This window comes from Phasianus colchicus, chromosome 10 (assembly GCF_987193195.1).
Source record: "Phasianus colchicus chromosome 10, bPhaCol1.hap1.1, whole genome shotgun sequence".
In the NCBI taxonomy this organism is placed as follows: domain Eukaryota; kingdom Metazoa; phylum Chordata; class Aves; order Galliformes; family Phasianidae; genus Phasianus; species Phasianus colchicus.
Window position 1 is genome coordinate 10955454 of NC_143445.1, and position 20561 is coordinate 10976014.

General features: G+C 37.9%; 1 protein-coding gene across 13 annotated transcripts in view; it reads left to right on the forward strand.

Annotated features, from left to right (window-relative positions):
- The window catches only part of ZBTB38 (zinc finger and BTB domain containing 38), a 66372-nt gene that overhangs the window by 17593 nt on the left and 28218 nt on the right, over positions 1–20561 (forward strand). For 6 of the 13 annotated variants that reach the window (XM_090147309.1, XM_090147317.1, XM_090147315.1 and 3 more), the window contains 3 exons: positions 385–3071; positions 7084–7154; positions 10863–10996. The gene's annotated coding sequence lies outside the window, so the exon portion shown is untranslated. Of the gene's footprint in view, positions 1–334; positions 3072–4627; positions 6073–7083; positions 7155–9772; positions 9957–10862; positions 10997–12466; positions 14056–20561 lie in introns of those variants that run through there. The other 7 variants (XM_090147314.1, XM_090147311.1, XM_090147312.1 and 4 more) reach the window with 7 other exon arrangements.

The following is a 20561-nucleotide window of genomic DNA, read 5'->3' on the forward strand; positions in this document are numbered from 1 at the left end:
TCAGTCTCCAAATAAACAATTTTTTAAGAACACCATAAACATCTTCCCAGCAAATTATATATAAGTGCAAACTGCTCATGTAAGTAATTATTCACAGGACTAAGTCTATAACTAGGGGAGTAGAAAATACCTACTGTATATTACTGACTAAACTTCCCAAAGTGTGTCTAAAATTCCTCCACTTCTAGTTTCCAAAATAATCAGACCACTGTTTCTTGACTAGATTACAGTTTTCAGTGCAAAGTTTTTCTTATTCTGCTTCTGAGCTGTTTTGTAGCATGGTTATTTTTGTTTTTGTTTTTTTTCTTTTCTGGTTTTAATATCCTACTTTCTCAATGAATATATTTTTTTCCCTTTCTTGTTGCCATGCAAAACTTCACCCAGGTGGGTGCAGCAGATGCCAGTCCAAAGGATCCTGACAGGAAACATGTATGTAGTTAAATTCACAGCCTACAAGCATCTTGCAGGGAGAAGGGCTTTCTGCACCTGCATTGCTGCTTTTCGCCAAGTGTGTCACTGTCAGCACTTTTAGTTCACATTAATTTTGGTTTGTGTGTTTCTTGTTCTTGCCACATGAAAGAGTAACAAAGCTACTTAACAGCAGCTGGATGACAGTTTTGGGTTGCCACTGTCTCACTCAAGTACCCATAGAAAGTGGATCTCTCACCAAGGAGGAAAAGCTTTTATTTTCTTCCATGAGGTGTGGCCCTCAGGAGACACAGCTCTGTGGAGAAATGAGTCACTTAAGTTGTAACTGCTGTGAGCAGCACAGGAATTCTGCCTTCTCTGCTTTGAAGAGGGTGAAAACAATGTGTTAAGATACCTAGGTTGTTCAGAAAATAATGCCTCTTATTTATTTCCATGGAAACTACATCAGATACAAAGAGCACAATATTTGATAGAGGAAATTCTTAACTACAGAACACTGTTTTTCAACATTGCCACCACCATGTGCCATGCATTTTTGCCAGTGATGGACAAGAGCTTGCACGTGCAAAGAATAATAAAGGTTTCTGTTAGAAACATCAACCAGAAAAGGAAAGTCCAAGAATTACCCTCCCCAGTGAGCAACACAGGCAGGCTAGTAACAATGAACAAGGAGAAGGCTGAGGGCTTCAACAACTTTTTTGCCTCAGTCTTCTCTAGACACTGCTCTATACACAGCCCTCAAGCAGATGGTTCTGAAGATGGGAACTGGGAGAGTGCTGTCCCTCTCTCTGTAAGCAAAGATCAGGTTCACGACCTCCTGAGGAACCTGAACATCTGTATGTCTAAGGGTCTTGATGAGATGCATCCCAGAGTCCAGAGGGAATTGGCTAACATAGTTGCCAAGCTACTCTCAAGGATTTCTGAAAAGTCGTGGCTGTCACATGAAGTTTGGTGACTGGAAAAAAGGCAATATGGCACCCATTTTTAAGAAGATTAGAAAGGATGACCCAGGGAACTACCGACGCGTTAGCCTCACCTCAGTGCTGGGGAAGATCATAGAGCACATCCTCCTGGAAGCTATGCTAAGGTATATGGAAAAGAAGGAGGTGATGTGGGATAACCAGCACAGCTTCACCATGGGCAAATCTTGCCCAACCAACCTTGTTGCTTTCTATGATGGCATCAATGGACAGGGGAAGAGTCACTGATGTCATCTATCTGAACTTCTGTAAGGCCTCGGACACTGTCCCACACAACATTGTTCTCTCCAAATTGGAAACATATGGATTTGATGGGTGGACTGTTCAATGGTTGAGGAACTGGTTGTGAGATTGTACCCAGAGAGTGGTGATCAGTGGCTTGATGTCCAGGTGGAGATAGGTGACAAGTGATGTCCCTCAGGAGTCAGTACTGAGACTAGGGCTCTTTAACATCATCAATGACATCAACAGTGGGATTGAGTGCACCCTCCACAAGTTTGCAGATGACACCAAGCTGTGTGGTGCAGCTGACACACTCAAAGGACAGGAAGGCATCCAGAGAGTCCTAGACAGGCTCGAGCAGTGGGCGCAGGTGAACCCATGAGGTTCAGTAAATCCAAATTTTGTACCTGGATCATGGCAACTCCTGCTACCATAGAATCATAGAATCACCAAGGTCGGTAAAGACCTCTGAGATCATCCTGTCCATCTATCACCAATATTTCCCACTAAACCATGTCTCTCATACAGCATCTAAATGTTTCTTGAACAGCCCATGGACAGTGACTCCACCACCTCCCTGGGCAGCCTGTTCCAGCAGCTGACCACTCTCTCAGAGAAATATTTCCTAACTTAAACCACTGATCAGTTTTGAGGCTGTATTGAATATGGAGCACAAATTTGATTTTAATACAGCTTTCTTAGCTGCCAAGAAAGGAAATTATTGTTAACCTTTCTCATCTTCACTCTAGGAGCACTGACACTCTTCCAGCCACTTTTTGTTCATGAGCTGTAAAGGTTTTTCACCAAATTACCGTGTTGCTAACATTGAGTTAATTTATTTTTTCAGCTGCACTGACCTCCTTTCAGGCTTAGGCAGCGCATTCCTGCTCCTGGAGATCTGCTGGTGGCACAGGGTCACAGACATGTAACTCCTGTCATTTGTGACCTGACAACTCTCTCAGTTTGTATTTACGATTTACTTATTAACAGGAACGTAACAGAAATGTGAGGAGGACCCAGTTTTAGCATTACTGAGGCTGTCTGGAAGGAACAGCCACCGCACGATCACGCCCACAAGCCCAGTACGGCTCCCGCCCTCCACTGCGCCTCCTGCCGTGGCTGCCAAGGGAACTGCTTCTCCCCGTAGCGGCTCTGCTCTCCTTGTAGCCGAGCTGAGAGCGAGGGCTTATCTTGCTCCCAGCAAACACAAAACCGCCCCAAACCAGACATTCAGGGCAGCGAAACGAGGGTGAGCTCTGACGGCGACCTCCCCTCGCCGCAACGGGAGCTGCTGCGCCCCGCCCTCGCGGCCGCGACATGGCGGCGGCGGAGGCGGCGGGTCGGGCTGTGCGCAGGCAGCGCCCCGGGACGGCGGCAGGCAGCGGTGGCTCTGCGAGCACTCGGCGGAGCTGCGGCCCGTGCTCGAATCGTGATCCCTAGGTGTGTTCGTTGTTCGTTGAATTATTTAGTAACGATTCCCAGTTTTTTAATGCTTCTTTTAAACAAAACCCCTCTGAAAACGTGCTACTTCAGAAGTAGCAAACTATTGAATACGATTTTTAAAAAAAAATCTGTATTAATTTTACTACCGGTGTTTTCGTATGCGATTTAAGTAAGGCCAGTGCAGTAAATGTCTCTATCCTTGGAACTCCATACGGGGTTGTTGCACTGCAGAACAACTGTGAACACTTACTACCTTCTGTAGACACAATTGTAGTGCTTTGCAGATGCTTATGAACACACTGTGGCACAAACAGTACCATTTAGGTCACAGAGAAGGCAGCAGTCACTCTCAGAGCAGACTGCTGAGAAGACTGGAAATAATGAGCTAGTTCTCTGTTCCTATTTTGGTGACTTTTTGACCCAAAGAGCAGGCAGTGCTTTGTAGGCAGGTAACGTGATAATCCTGGGCCTCTGAAGGGGTTTCAAGCTGCAGTAAGCCTCAGAACCTCTGGTGCTTCCCATCAGTGTTAGGAGACTATCTGTGGTTTCAGTCCTCGCTGAAATACACCTGGCAGCTGTTAGAGCAGTGGGTTTCTTGCTGTCACCTGCACTATTCTGAGAGTATAGAATACAGCATAGGCAGTGTATGTCTGACCTTTATGTCAAATTAAATGGCCCCGATCTTGCTCCCTTGCTCCTTGGGAAAGCTTCTGGGTCTCACTGCTGATCTTATCCTCACTTTTTAAGAAAAAAAAAAAAAGAAAAAAAAAAGTTTGGGGTTAACTAGTACGAATAGTAAATGATGGGGTCTTCACAGGACAGAAACAAATGTAATCTTACTCTTTCCATAGCCGACTGCATAGCTTCCTTACCATTTGTAGCGTTAGAATTGAGCCCCTTGGCCTGATTCTGCCAGAAGCTCTCAGCAGTTCAGATGGCTGTTCTCACCATATCATTTGTCAGACCAGGGTTTTGCCTTACACAAGATCAGTAAGGAAATTCATCAGCTGATTGCCAAGTCATGCTTTCTGTGGGAGAGCACAATGAAAGCAAACAGCTAATAAATCTTTCAAACATTAAATTATTTTAACTAATTTCACCCTTGGTTTCATTTGCCACTTACTAAAGTTCACTTAGAAACAAAAACAAGACAGAAAATACTTCATGAAATGCTTTATTTATAGTAAATAATGGGATAAATTGGAAAGAAGCCTGGATTCTTGTATACACTAATGATGAAAACACCCAATAAGTCCCCAGAGGCTTTCAGGAAAGACAGGTTTCGTTACTGGTTATCATACAGTCCACAGCCAGTTAACGCGTGACACTTGTCCTGCAGTGTACACACCTTGGGCCCTAATGATGCAGAATATTTTTTCTGGATATTTTTGTTTGTTTATTACATTTAGAGAGCTAGGTCTGCATGTTGTTGCTGGCTGTTTCAGGTCTCTTGTTTTGGGGATTTACTAGCTTTTTAATATCTGCGTGGCTTTTCTGAACTTCTGGCTTCGTTAAGATGTATCAATTTTAATGCCTAAAAATTAAGGTTCTAATGACTTCTGATGCTTTGATAGCAGTAGTGTGTTCACATTTTCACTGTGCCTGTGTTTTTAGTGCAGTTAATAACTTACTGCTTACAGTAAGTTATTTCTTACAGCTGGAGTGGCCTGCAGCTGCTCCACCGCTATCTGTGGGTGTACAAGCTCTGCACCAGCCTGGCTGTGCTGTAGCCTTGAGGCTATGCGGTGTGTGCGGCCGTTTTCTGCCATAGTTAGCTGGCTCTGATAGCATCACATTAGTCAGAACAATGAGGAGGCCGAAGGAAAGCTAAAATTGAAGCTTTAAGGATCTGACTCATTCAGTTTCTGGCACAAGGAGGTGCAAATTGCACTTCCTGAGTTTGCAGCACACCTAGCAAACCTCAATTGCATACCAAATACACTGCTTTAAAAAGGCCTGCTTGCTGCCTCAGTGTGTGTGTGCCCATCTTAACTCGTGTGTTGTTGCTTCCTATTACTAATTCTAATGTCTGTAGCAGCTGCTTGGAGGATCTTGCTGAAAGGCTGCTTCATGGTGTTGCACTTCTCACCAGCACTGCAGTCTTTACTCACTGCCACTCATAGCAGGCATCTTGAAATAATTCTCATTATCAGCATTCTGATAATCAGTTGAACAAGAACATGACAGACATAGAACCCCAATCCTCTCTGCCCTTACCTTGTGATAGGCAGGGTACTGACAATTGTGAACCCAACTCGTGGTGATAAGCAGCACCGCTGCATCGGGTTTTTTTTTCTTTAAAGTTGTAATAAACTTGTTTCTGAGATACGTTTAGAACTGGAAATCCGTTCCATCAATCAAAATAATTTTATTACCCTAATTTCTTATAATATCAAAGAGTACCCAATCCTGACCAGAGCTCTGGTGTCTGGCTGAAAGCATGATGCAGCCCCTTCTAGGCCACAAGCACAGTGTGAGAAATATCAGCAACGTGCATTGTGTTGTAGCAGTGTAAGTCAGATTCCGTTTTTGTTGTGCATACAGATAGCCACAAGATATGCTTAGTTAGAGGAACCAGCAAAAGGAAATTTTGTTTGCAAATTTCTGGTGGCTAGTGCAAAGGAGGAGCTTTCTAGGGCAAGTCGAAGAAGATGGCATGCATGTCTTACACAGTGCCCTTGTGCTGTACACAAAATGTTCTGGGCCAGATATCCCTGTTCATTGGATGCTGTCTTCTACACTGAGTGCACAGTTGCCACTGATAGTGAACATGAACAAAGCAAGGCAGCTAACTTTTCAGGACTTTCATAGACATCTACTTCGTTGTCAATCTATGACTTGACACAAAATTTGTCAAGAATATATAGAGAATTTAAGGTTGATTCACATACATTTTCCAGGCCATTTTTATTTTTCTTCCATGTTCAAAATTCACTGTGTGCATTTGAAATTCTGGAAAATGATGATGAGAATCCCAGGGAGGAATTTTTCATTAAAGGTGAGTTAATTCTTCAATTTTCTTGTTATTTGTATGTCTTTATTTCTACATCATTTAGAAGGTGTTCTTCCCTGGAAAAAAAGCTGAAAGCTGTATTACTCCGTAAAAATAGCAAAGATCCAATCTTAGATATGATGCAAAGAGCTAACTAATAAGAATGGATAGTGCTGATTCCAGAGGTGCTTTCTCAGTCACATCTTTCATCTTGCTTATCTGTGCATACCTTACTGAATGCTGTGACTTTGTAAAAATCACTCAACCTCTTTCCCACTGAGTATTCTTTTCCTATTCTTTCTCATATTACTTAATATTGTGTTATGAAAGATGATTTATTTCTAAACATTTTTGTGCTTTTCTTAGAAAATTTTGAAAAAATTTTGAAGATTTGCCTTTGAGCTGGTTAACCTAGGGACAGATAAATATTCATGCCATAAAAAATACTGACAGAAAAAAAGTACTTTTTTTTTTGTATTCTACCTGGTAGAATAAGGGTTTTTATAAAATATCCAGGCAGGAATCCAAGAAAACATGTTGGGAACCCAAAGAGTATTGAGATACCAATAGTTTCCTTCTCAAATATTGATACAAAATTGGACAGTGAATTTGTGTGTTCTCTTTTCAGTGAAAGTGTATCAGGGCAGCACAATTGTATGTAATATGCCCTAGCTACTAGCAGGGATTCTCATTAACACAATAATCAAGAGCATTACATTTAAAGTAAGAGCATCTGAGTTTTGTTACTTTTTCTATGAAATGTCAAACAAGTACAGCAACCCTATGATAGCTATGAGGTTATCAGATTAATAAAAGTGTTTGGATCTATTTATTGCTATTATAGCTCTGATTTAATCTAGGTTTTGTAAAGACATTGTAAAGGCCTAGAGGAGGGCCTGCATTTTAAATATGTAAAGATATGCTAGGCATTTTGTTTTTCATTTAAGTAACTTCTTTAGCTTCTCTTTAATTTTTTCTAAAGCTTCTCTTTAATTTCCTTTGCTCTTTCTCTTACAGTAAGCAGTATATTCACAGAAAGACAGGCACATAAGTATGAACTACCCATTTCAGCAGAGGCAAAATACAAGGTAGGATAATTTTTCTCAGTGTGCAATCAAATTATATAATATTTCTGTAATTATGAGATCAGAATGATTGTACTGTGGAAATAGATATTATCTCTTAAAAAAAAAGAAAAAAAAAAAGCAACACAAAATTAAGTCATATATTCCAAATAAAAGCCTCTACATGAAAATCTTACAAATACAGAGATGAATTTAAGACTATAGATTGTGTGTCACTGCCAGAACAAAAATAGCCATTAACCTACAACTTCAAAAGAATAGGACCATATCCGTTTATTCTTCTAGTAGTGAGAAAAACTATGAAAAATGTACTTCAACATTTTAATGGTGTGGGATGAAAATGACTTTTTAAATTCTTGAATGAATTTGCTCCCCAAGACTTGATTACATACTTGTCTTTAAATATTGCCCTAGTAGGTTACTAATTATCAAATCTTCCTATTACCAATTTCAGAAGTTTTCATTCTCATAATTTAAATTCACTTTGTTCCTATACTCTTTTTTTAATTGTGAAACTTCTCCAAATGATATTCATAAATTTTGGAATAGATTATTTGTTCAAAACCAAGATACTTTTGAATGTGACCTATCATTAAATTTTACCGTTAGTTAGGAGCATTCTTTCTTGTAAGTCCAAGTTAAACTGGGACATAAAACTCAGTGTTAATTCCTAAAATTCCATCTCAACCCAGTCTTGTCCCATTGCAACCATCAATAACCCCTTTTGCATCAGTGGAGGACAGGCCATTGCTTTAGCAGGAAGTATGGACGTACACATATTTATAAGTGTATTTGTACTGGAATATACAAATATATGCATCAGCATATATGTGTACATATACGTGTCCCAAAATTGTAGAGGTTTACTTCTTTTGATAGTCAGATTAAAAACTCCAAATGAAATCTGAGATGCTTGTGAAGTTAACTTCATGTATAGTGAACAATGCTCATGCAGGAACAGGTTTCACTTTCTATCTAATTCTGTCTTGACGATTTTAAGGTGTTGAAAGATTAGAAAATCTCAAGGCTTTTATTCTATGCTAGGTTCCATAGAAAATACAGTAACCAGAACATGCTTCATTTATGGCAAAGGGCTACAGAAAATTTCCCAGCAAACCAGAAAATTTCCTAGAATAATTTCCTGGGATTTCTTAGAAAAACATAATTATGGCATTGGGTGATATGCAGTCTAGATATTACAAGTTATAATGGAATTGTTATGGTGAAACCCCTGAAGTGTTAGTTAGAGAAACTGCTAAATTAGAGTAATCTATCTCCTGGTGTCTGCTGGGATGAACCTAATATTGCTCTTGGTTATTCTGTGAGTTGAATAGTCTACTGAATGAGGACAACTTAAAGGTGGCCTAAAACTTTTGACCAGCTGCATGTATTGTGCTCAGTGCTCCCCAAAATGTGATTTGCCCTCTTGGCTGCCAGGACACACTGACTTGTGTTAAGCCTTCTGTCAACCAGCACCCCTCAGTCCTTGGGGATGACTCTGATAATTTCTTCTTAATTATCCTTCTGTTTTTGTATTCTACCTCCTAGTAGCCACCTTATACCTAAGCACAGAACTGAAGTTCCCATTAAGAGCCAGATAGTATTATGATAGTCAGAGAAGACTGTGTACAGCTGCTGCTTGCAGTGGGCTTGAAGCTGTGCTTGAGCGTGTTGGAGGAAGAGGCTGACATGAATAGGCCCTACGGTTCCATTACAAGAGCTGTGAACATTCACAAACTGAAATTTTACAACATGCCTGCTTTCTCATCTAAATGAGCGTACAGATCTAAACTGCAGATAAGAAACTTAAACTACTGTTTCGTTTTGCCTATACATAGGAAAGAACCAACTGATGAACAAATGACTAAGCAAAGCATATATATAGTTATTTATGCATATAAAGTTGACTTTCTAGTGCCCCTGACAACCACAGGAAACAGTGGTTTAATTTTACAGCCTATTCTACCTATTCTAGCAAGAGCAATAGAAGTTTTCTGCATATTTAGTCTATACTTTAAAAAAGATCATTCCTTTATGCAATAAAGGGAAGATGGAATACGCTGTATACGCATATATACATATATATTTATTGGTTTCCCTCAGTGCAAAAAAGCAAGTACACCTGCAATGTGTGTCCCAATTTATTTTTTATAAAAATAAATTTCCTGTTCCATGTGTTTTTACCCAAACTTTTTGCAGCATATGTAGAACATTTCAAAGCATGTTTATATTATCTCCACATTCTCAAAGATCACATGTATTACAGAGATTACATGTCACCTCGCACCATGCTGATTCAGTAAGGAGATGCTGACTATGCCCCATCCCAATATGTACCTTTGTCTACAGTTTACTGTTACCTTACGAAGGGCAACAGTCTGTCTTTAGATGTAATAAAAATTGGCCACTGTGTTCTCAGAAGCAGCTGTGTTAGCCAGGAAACATGTTTGTGGTATCCTATGGCTAACACTTCAGCAGCAAAAACCTATGGGCAAAATGAAAGCATGTGTCACAGTTATTGTCAGACTTCTAAAAACAGGCACTCAGGTTATCTTACTGCTTTGGTAGTGCTTAAACTATATTTGTGTACCTAAGTTCTACTTTAACTGATATTCTCATAGGAAAAGCTGACACTGGAAATGAAGATAATTTAAAGTGATGCTTCTGAAATACTTCTTTTGGTTATATTCTCAAGTATTAAATTCAGTCTTCTTCAGTCATGAGTAAATACAAGGAGCATCCACTGAAGATGTCTGAAAATCAAGCACAAAATTAACTGCAGATTATCTCAAAGAAATCCATCTTGTAAGTTAAAACACTTCAGCACCTGCATTTAAATAAAAATAAGAAAACACTGGGACTGGCACTGAAAATACCAGGAATACAAGACCCCAAGACAGCTAATCATCAACAGAGAACAGATGCTTGCAGGAGAATAGTTTTGAAGACTTACTGCACATAACATTTGTATTTTTCGCATGTGCTTTTTTTTGCATTGATAAGAAAAAGGAGTGTCCAGTTTGCAAAACTGGCAAAGGCAATTTGTCTTTAAATGAAAGATCATACCCTGCTGACAAAAATAAAATAAAATGAAAAATCATAAACATTATTCAGAACTGTCAACTACTTGGATGTTTTAAAGCAAGCAAACATTCAGAGTAGCTTATGTCATACTCAGTGCTAGATAAATAATATAATGAATATACCTTAGTTATCTAGTAAATGTAATACTTGTGAAAGATTCTAAAGTTGTGGTTTTGGGGTCCAAAATATTTTAGCTATTTGGGTTATTGTATTGCAGGCTTATTTCACTGCAGTACTGGTTTTGACTGGGATAGATGTAATTTTTGTCATAGGAGTTTGTAAGGTGCTATGCTTTGGATTTGTGACCAAAACAATGTTGACAATTGGATCCCAGCTGACCAAAAAAGATGTTCCATACTATATGATATTGTGTTCAGTAATAAAAGGTGGGAAATAAAATGGGGGAATGGAAGGAGAATATACTTTACAGGCTCTGCTACGATTCTCTTCTACCCATACAGAACCAATACAGCAAATTTAAAGATTAGAGTAAAATCAGATAGCAAACGTGTGTAGCCAAAGTTCTCTTACTGTGAGTAGATGTTAACTGTGCTTGTGGTTAGGGAGAGAAATAGCATCAAGCTCACTGTCCAAAGTATGATATTATTGTTTTATTTTCTTTTACAGGACCTGGGAGCTGGCTTTACAAATCATGAGTGCGCTCAGTAATTCATCAGAAGGAAAATACTCTGTATTACTGCATATAGAAAATGTAGTAAAACCATCCCTTCTTACAGCTGATTTCATTTTTATTATTTCAGGTATGTTGCTAATGCAAAAAAATAATCTGAAAACACTCTAAAATGAAGAAAGATATTCAATATTTTCTCTTGTGCCGTGAACTACTCTGCTGTTCCATGTCTGTGACTGGTGCCATCTGTTACACAGTACAAGCACTTGAATGAGAACTCCACAGTTTGTAGTTTAGATCATCTTTGGGGTACAGGGTGCAAATGGGAAGAGAACTCTGCCTTTGATGGTACTTAACCAGTGTCTTGATGTGTGCTGTGCTGTCCTTTGCACTATTCACCGCTTACTCAGTGAAACACTACTGCATCATCACTTGTGCCTGTGTTATTACAAAGCCTAAAGCTATTTGTCTGTTACTAAGAGAAGGCAGGCATACGAGAAAGACCAGAAGACATAATCAAAAAAGAACTTTCTTGCCCAACTGTGCTGGAAACTTTTGCCAGAATTGGAATTTGTTTTAATTTGTTTGCTGGAATTGTTTTAATTTTAGTTCATACAATCATCATCGTAATTATGCTTTTTCTGTAGAAAAGAAAAACATGCTGGCCATTCAAACAGCTAAAATAGAAAAGTCATAAAAACTATCATTATTCTTGGACTACAAATGAGTTTCAATCTTCTACTACTTTTTATTAAAATAGCTGTCTGAAGACATCCTGATAACACTATTTTGAATTTATCAGTCTTTTTTTGTTCTGTTGTTTGCACAGTGCTTCAGCTTTGTGGTTTATGGTCTGCAAAACAAAGGTCTGCAAAGACTTAACAACTGTTGAGTTTACTGAGTTAGGTGACTGATCCCAGATGTTAAACTCTAGCTCTTCCACCTCAAAAAATAAAGTCATGCCAGCATTGAAAAACAAACAAGAAAGCTTCAGATACTGCTGCACAGTGTTACTGTGACATTGGCTGGACTGAAAGGAAGCTGAACTGGTTAACAGCTTTCAGATTCTTGTTATTATGACTGTGCATTTATTTAACTCACTATGAACCAAGATCAAGCAGAAGACTGAGTATGAGAAGGCATGTGAAAATGCTGCAGATCTGTCAAAAGAGAACCAAAACAGAGTTTTATTTTAAAATAAATGAAAGCTTTCTTTCACTGGGTTTTAGGAAAAGTGATGATTATAGAGAATAGAGGGGAATGTAGCTGCAGGCAACTGTACTTAGGTAAATAAAAGGAGCTGGGATCACAGCTTTTCCAAATGTGAAGTCAACTTGCAGTGGTATCAGAATTGCTTTCAATGTTTGTAAAAATATACATTATTTGATCTTCACTCATTACATTTAGAACAAAGAAGTTTTATTAACATTTTAGTGAACTGCAATCATTTTGTGGATGTGTCAGTTTTACAGTTGAATTCTAAAATCCTTCAAAATTAACAATCCAATTAATTAATTAATTAATTATAAAAATTCTTCAGGTGCAGATATACTGTTTTTTTGTTTTTGTTTTTGTTTTTTTGGTTTTTTTTTGTTTTTTTTTTTTTTTAATCAAATGATTCCAACTGCTGTGGTGCTCTGTTTAATCAGTTTACAGAATTGCATCTTCACCACCATGAAAGGTAAGGGTACACTGCTAACAAACTCTAGGCTACAATGTATGCTAGCCTGCACAAGTAAGCATGGGTAATGATGGCAGCTTTCTTTTGGCATATGCTAAGAAATTACAAACAATTCAATAGTCTATGCGTTTGTTTTGCCAACGGACAGAGTCAACAGGAAGGACACAGACACCAAGTTAAAGTAGTGAGTTTATCTTTACTTGCAATTAGAGTAATTAAATAGTAAGTGAAATGATACACGAAGAATAAAACAAAAGAAGGCAGTGCACCTAACCATTACTACATAAGATTAACTGTAGCGATTAATAAAGATACATCACCAATTGCCCTAATACTTTACCATCATCCAGATCTGCAGTTGCTGCGGAGCCCCAATTGCACTGAAGATTTGTAGAACCTTTCCTGTTAGCTGGGAGGTCCTCCACTGTCTTGGAAATAATAACTAATCAAATGTCCGTGGTTCTTAACCTTCTGGCAGACCAATTCATTCAAATGAGGAATGCAATTTTTCAACATCATGTGGTTTTTTGTTACTTGTTGGCAGAAGAAGGGGGAATTTGCAGAACATTAAATGAATCCAATTGTTACTTACAAATTTATGAAAATGGAAAAGTGGTAAAACAAATATTAAAATAAATGAGAAAGCTAGCACATGTACCTATCCAGATGTGGAAGGGTTGGGAATGGGATATGTTTTCATGGCTGACAGGGGGACCATGGACTAAGCATGCACTTTTCTTTCTTTTTTGTGCAGGCACTGTTTTAATTTTTGTTCCATGTTTAATTCCCTGTTTTATGCAACTAATTATACATGTTTTAAAAGGAATGCAAATCATAGCCATGACTAATGAGCAGAAGTTAACTGAGACAAAAAGAGAGGCCTTTTTGTCTAATTTGCCTATATTTGCTTTGTCTGAGATTATATTTAAAAGGAGATACATTATGAAGGTTGTGGTTTATCTTTAGGTCAAAGGACTGATAGAGGTAGTAACGCCTGAACAATAGGCCTTGAAATGTAGTTGACCTCTAGATGAACCTGGCAACCAAACTATACTGCACATGCAATGCAATATTTATCTATTTTGCTGTCTTAACATGAACATATATATATATATATTAATGCCAATCTATAAAGATCTGTTTAATGCTTGTTGTGTAACAGTAACCAGTAGTGTATCTTTCTTTATTTAGGGGCATTGTGCAAGGCCATGACACCAGACATCTGACCTTGTTGAGAAATATGTGGTTAAAGCCCAAATAGATAGAAAAACTCCCTTGGTTCCTTCTAGAGCCCTAAAGCCAGGCTTTGGATGGAATCAGATGTTTCTGCACTTGAAATTATGTAACCTTGTTTATTCAATTACATAAAAGCTGGACCCCCCTACAGTGACTTTGGAGACCTCACATACAAATGAACACACTGCGTTAGGACCTCCCACTTGCCAGGAAAGGTTCTACAAATCCTTGCTGCAGCTGGGGCTCCATAGTGACTGCAGACCTGGATGATGGTAAAGTATTGGGGCAATTGGTGATGCATGTTTCTTAATCACTGTAGTTAATCTTATGTAGTAATGGTTTGGTGCATTGCCTTTTCTTTTATTCTTGGTATATCATTTCACTTATTATTTTATTGCTTTAAATGCAAGTAAAGATAAACTCACTTCTTTAACTAAGTGTCTGTGTCCTTTGTACTGATCCCATCCAGTGTCAGAAGAACATCCTCTGGTTGGAAGCACACACACATTCATAAGTGCTTCTTTGTTCATGATTATGCAAGAATAAACTACATCCATAACTCTTAACATTTGTAAATGCACTGTAAATGAACTCCTCTGTAGTATTTGACAGTATTTTTCATTGCACCTTTTCATATTTTTTTTATAGCCTTCTTAAGCACTGTGCAAAGTAGTCTCCACCACAAGTCCCTCAGCTGTGTTATCTATATTTGTGTTGGCTGATTATATACATCAGAAATTGAATTACCAGTTTTTAAATAATTACAAAACTAAAGGAAGTCAAATCTGGGGCCCACTTGCCTTTTAACATGTAATCTTTTAGGGTACACTTGCTTTTAACTTTTATGTACACTTGTGAAAAATAAAAATTATGTGAAAAATAAAATATTTTAGAAATAAAAGCTACTGTTCCTCTTAGAAAAGGATTCTATAATCCTACGAAATTCTATGAAGAGAAAAAAAAGTTACACTGCACTTCAGGATAAAATTTCAGTAACTACTGAATTACTGTGTGATTTGCTACATAGCTATATGCTTAATTTGTGACATTTAAATTTGAAAGCATTGGCCTTGTGTATGTGATCTTGCATTTGCACATCTAACAAACAGCTGGAAGATGAAAATTGCTTATTTAGCAGTGAGTTTATGTGAACTCCCTCACTGAAATTTAAATTACAAAAAAAAAAAAAAAGAAAAAAAAAAGAGGAAGTAAAGCACAACCACTTGCCAATTTCTTCTGTGATCAGGCAGATGTCTTCTGTCTGGGACTGCACTGGTTTAGTATTGTAAGTATAGCACAATTTGCATAGAGTTGAAACCTAAAGCCAGCTGATAATTTCCACTTTGCCATTTGGAATGAGCCCTGAGTTTTAGTTATGATGAGGAAAAAGCTTTAACTGCCTGACCATATAACATAAACAGAGAGAATGGTAGCTCAGGCCACAGCCTGAGGTTTGTTTGCATGCAGACAGAGCTCTGCTCAGAGGCTGGTGCTGCCTGGTGCCTGGCACCCCTGTACCTCTGTACAGGTGGGTCCCTTTGCACCTATGGAGGCCATGTGCTGAGCTGCCATGGGAAGCCTTTAAGATTACTGTGGGTCTGCATTTCCATTAGTGCTTGTTTAAACCTAGAGTTGGTGAGGAAAACATCATAGCAATGCCAGAAACAACACGAACTCGGAAGTGTAGCACGTACTAAACATGTCTTCCAGAGCTACACACACTTCAGCATCAATGAAATGCTACACGAAAACATGAAAATGACCTATATAGTGATACCATAGGCCCCTATTAGCAAGAGAGGTTACAACCGTGTCAGAAAAATACTAAGAAATAAAAACAACACAGATTGTTTCTTAATGATTAAGGTGTTTTTTTCACCATAAATAAATTGAAATCCTGCTGTTGTTAATTTCAAAATCTCCCAAAACACATGGAAAAGAGAAGTCACTGCTTTACTTCTGCACAGGGCGTAAGACAAGTAATCTCCACAAATCAAGTGCACCCGAGTCATCGCAGTATCCATACACACCTATGTAATACATAAGGCACACCTATCTGTCATATATTCAGGAGATCACTGCAGTTACAAGGTTATACACGCATATTTGAATCTTCTGTGCTTGCGCAGGGTCATTGGTGGTCGTCTGGGAAGTGCTCCCCTCCTCACTTTGTTCGTGTATGGACACAGGTTTTCTAGGGACACCTGGTCACCACCTAGTTTCTACTGATTGTTTACTGTTTTGGACTTAAGCCCCCATTTAGAAGATGTTGCTCTTAAAGAAGTGTTGTGGTTAGGAAGGATATTTATCAAAGATAAGCAATACAACTGGAAGCTCTAGCAAGTACCTTAATTAGACAAAATGGAGGATCTTCAAGGACATTGCTCTAATTATCTTTTGTAGAACTACATTTGGAAATTATAAGCAGCAACCATGGCAAATAATTGATTTTCAGACATCACTGCTACTTTGCTGATTTCATCCTATTAGGCAGTGTTGCAATAGGAGAGAAAGGGAGTGCTGCTGTAGAGAGGTGGGGAAAGTCCAAGCTGATTGATGGAAAAAAGTGCTGTCTGAAGGCCAGGGGAGCACAGTGTATAGCCATCCATTCTGAGTGTCACATAACTGCTGAATATTTGCAGTTTACCATCACTGCAAATAAAGCAGATTTAGAAAAAATGCAATGGAAACTGTCATCTCTACAGAATTTTATCAGCAAGAGTAGAGTGATTGAGGGGTTACTTCTTCTGAGTGTCTTGTTCACAAGAGACTGCTTCCTTTGGCAAGGAGCCTCATACATCCTAGATTCCAGGAAGCAGTTCTCAATTTTCCCTTTCTATGGCTCCTACTTTGGGCTTATAACCGTAGGAGCAGGTGGTCCTATGTTCAGTCACTGGTGAAAATTAATGGTGGCTGTTATTTGTGTAGGAATTTTAGAATTTTTTAAAGAAAGAGTTTACAACTAAATTTCGGTTGACAAATCTTTAGGCTATAGCTGATTTTTGCATAGTTCAATCATTAAATAATAATAAGCTAATGTAACCGTGGACTTTTCAACCAAATCTGCTCAGCATGTTATATTTAACAAGATGCTAAGCATTGTTAAAGAATCTAATCCTTTTTTTCCAACAGAGTTCCTCCTAATGAAACTAAGTGGTAATGCCAATGGGAATTTTTGCCAGTAGGCAAAACCTAATGAGGGATGTAACTAATTTCTGACTTTTCCCCATATTCCATATGTGAGTTCTAAAATTGCTAATTTTGCTTTGTTGTGTTTTTATGCTTTAGTTCTTTTCTTGGTGCTCTTCCTCTGCATTTGTCCAGACAGTGCTCCATTTAATAGCAGCAGAGAAGCTCAAAGAGTGTAGGCAGCCATCTTGCTTTTGTACAGTGAGTAGCCACAGGGTTGAAATGTCTGAAAACCACATGCTGTGTAGAAAAAGAGACACACAGACTGACTGTTCTAGTTCTGATCCTTTCCCTTTGGTGGAGTATGATAATTATTGGTAGTTATAGCATAGCTGTATTTTGTTAATGGGGAGGATGCCTTCTGACAATTTCTTCAGAAAGTTTGAGAATGATGACTATTGGGGTATATCTTCAAGCTTGCCTTTACTACAGATATTCTATTATTCTGCAGACTTTTTAGCACAAGTTCTAAGGTACTTTCTCAGACAAGGTTGTTTTGCACACCTACACTGTCAGACTTTGCATATACTAATTGAAAACAGTCCATGGGTCTAAATAGGACACAGAATAGATAGCAGTTTAATAGACCAGCAAATCTGGTCTGTTCCATGGAGCTGATGACTTCCAGCAATAACTGTAACTGTGGGATTAGTTTTCCAAATTTTAAAACTTTTCAGGAAAAAACATGTTCTTATATATATATCTTAATCTTTAGTGTTCCTACTCTGAACTAAAGCAGGCATAATCGATATCATGAGTATTCTCTCTGAATGTCTTTATATCAAGTGGCAATAGGTTTTGGTGATACATACTGCTTTCTGTATTCATAAGCACATTGAGTACTATGGTCTCTGTCAGTGAATCAGTGTTCTTCTCATGCCTTCCTCATTAACAGAATCCTGGAATTTAATTAGTGGTAGTTGTTCCACTCAGCTTCTTAGGCCTAGAGCTTCAGCTGAACTCATAGTAGGGCCATACTGACTTAGCTGAATTTGCTGTGAGTTTGCAGACTGAAGTTTAATGTATAAAAGAAAATGTATATTAAACTGATTGAAGAAGAGTTGAGCTTGTGTGATTACTTTCCAAAGCAGATTTACACTCGGTGTTAGATGCTTCTTACACAACTGTTTAGCACAATGCTGGCAAAAGATTTTGTGAATATGTTTTGCTTGGATTGTTCTACTTTGTTGGTGTGGTTTGGAACACCAAGACTATTGTTTAAAAAAACGACTGCTTATATGCATTCCATTGCTAAGTTATTACACCAAGTATAGAAAAAAAAGTACGTTCTAATAATAATTTTTTTAAAAAACATGTTAGTTTCTTTTCCCTTTTTTCTTCTTTGTGCCAACTTTATTCTCAATATTTTAATATTTCTTCTTCAGAATACACTCTTTGAGAAGTGAATGTTCTCTAGTATGATTGGGCAAATGTAAGTACATCTGCAGCTGTGCCTGTAGATCACCTAGCAGAGCTACAGAAATAAGAAAATTAATTCAGTAATGTCATGACTGGGCACGTATCTGAACGAGAAACATTCAGAAGGTAACCGCCGAAATCTTTGACCCATTAAAAGAAATCTGCAAGGAAAAATCACTACAGACCATACTTGCAGCGGGAAGGATAGTGACTGTCAAAAGGGGAGAGTAAACCATACTCGTCATCCTTCAAGTGTTCTTTCCTGATCTCGATTTAGGTACACAGAGGAAGCTTGCATTGGAGCTGAGTACCCTGAATCTGCTTCATGACTCTGCTATTCAGCTCTTATCTATGCAAATTTAAGTTTTACTAAATGAGGAAGGCAGTAAAATTTTTATAGAACTGAAAAAGCCAGAACTGCCCAGCAAATAAGAGGTATATTTAGTATAAGCAAGAAGCCTTTAAGAAGATCTATGAAGACTGAAAATGGTATTTTATTCAGTATGCTGTAGGAAAAAATGCATTTTAAAAATTACTCATTATGCATTTTTGGATATTCATAAGAGAACATTTGCCTTCTTCTGCCACTAAATTTGAAGGATCCATGAGGAACTTAATTTAAATAACTTACTTTGGCACTAGCAAGATATATTGCATCAAGATTGCAGTATTTTAGAAACTTCTGAAATTCCAGAATTTATCAACTACTGTAAACATATTTGGAACAGTGAAAGGAGAGTCTAAGAGATAGCAGAGCCAAGAAGGCATGTGAAACAAGCTGCCAGTGTAAGGAGGAAGTGATGAATGGCATCAAGGGCAGAAGAAAGATTAAGGATTATTTTTGTCTGGAATAGTCTCTGATGCTTTGCAAAGAAGAAGCTGTTGTACATCTTGTGGGCTATACTAAATCAGATTAAGATAGATTAAGATTAATGAGTGACAAATTAAGCATTTTACAGGATATCGACTGAGGAAAGACAGGCCAAACTCTTATTATTTAAAACAACCAAACAAAAAACAACAAAAAAACCATATATGATAGAGATTGGAATGGTATTTGAAGGGAGACACTTTTATTATTTCGACTGTTATGCCTTTTTTTCCATACCCCTCTCAATGTTTTAAAGAAAAGTAGCTGCAGTCATTCCATCCTTTTCTTTTAAGTCATAAACAGGGTTAATAATGAAGATTGATCCAGTTCTAATGGCCATTATGTAAAATATTCTCCATTTTTATATTTGCACATAAGTAAATCAGTGTAGCCAGTAAGAAATTCCTGGTAATTATGAATGATACTGCAAAGATCCAGTGAGAATTAAAAAATATAGAGTAAAAAAATTTAGCTGTTTTTAGTACACAGCACTTCCTTATCAGAATTATAACATGATTTTTAAAAGCTTTTGTAATTTTTCTGTCTGACATCCCATTTTCATTTGTCTGATAGCAGTTCTTCTTGGTTGGGATTATAAACTTGAGCACACAGCTCTGCGTTCTGTTCCTGAGTGATTCAGGACCTCTGTCTTTTCCATCCATAATATTAGCATAATAATGCTAATTTATTTCAGGCTATAGTTAGGCCCAATTAATGTTTGTGATGATCTCTAAGACTGTTAGATAAATTATGCTGTAAAGGAGTATTATTATTGTTAATAGAGCCTTTTATACAACTGCACTCTAAAAAATGCACTACTGTTGCTCGCTAGCTTTATTCCTAAAATTTAATTGAAATTCCTTGGGATACAGATCTCTTAGAGAGTGTCCATTCCTTTTCCTGACTGACTATTACCTTCAAAGGCACATTTTCAATTCTGAAGCATGGAGAAGTTGGCAGTTTATATGAAGATAAATGATGTAATTTTGTGAGTGATCTAGGACGGAAAGCTTTTTAAAACAGAGCCTTATCTACAGTGATTTCAGTTCAGGTTGAACTAGTTTAGACTTAAACAATCTGCAATTTGTAGAACAGCTTTCTTAAAATGAAATACCTCTCTTGCTGGGAGTAGAAATAGTTCTTAACCGTAGCAGTGATGGCAGTGTAAGACAGTGGTTGTAGACAAATCTCAAGCTACACCATGGCAGGAAAAGATCAGCCTGGAATTCATTGTTAACACTTGGGTTTTGGTTTCGCATCCCAGGTTATTAATGGGAAGGCCTGTTGCCGATTTTAAAA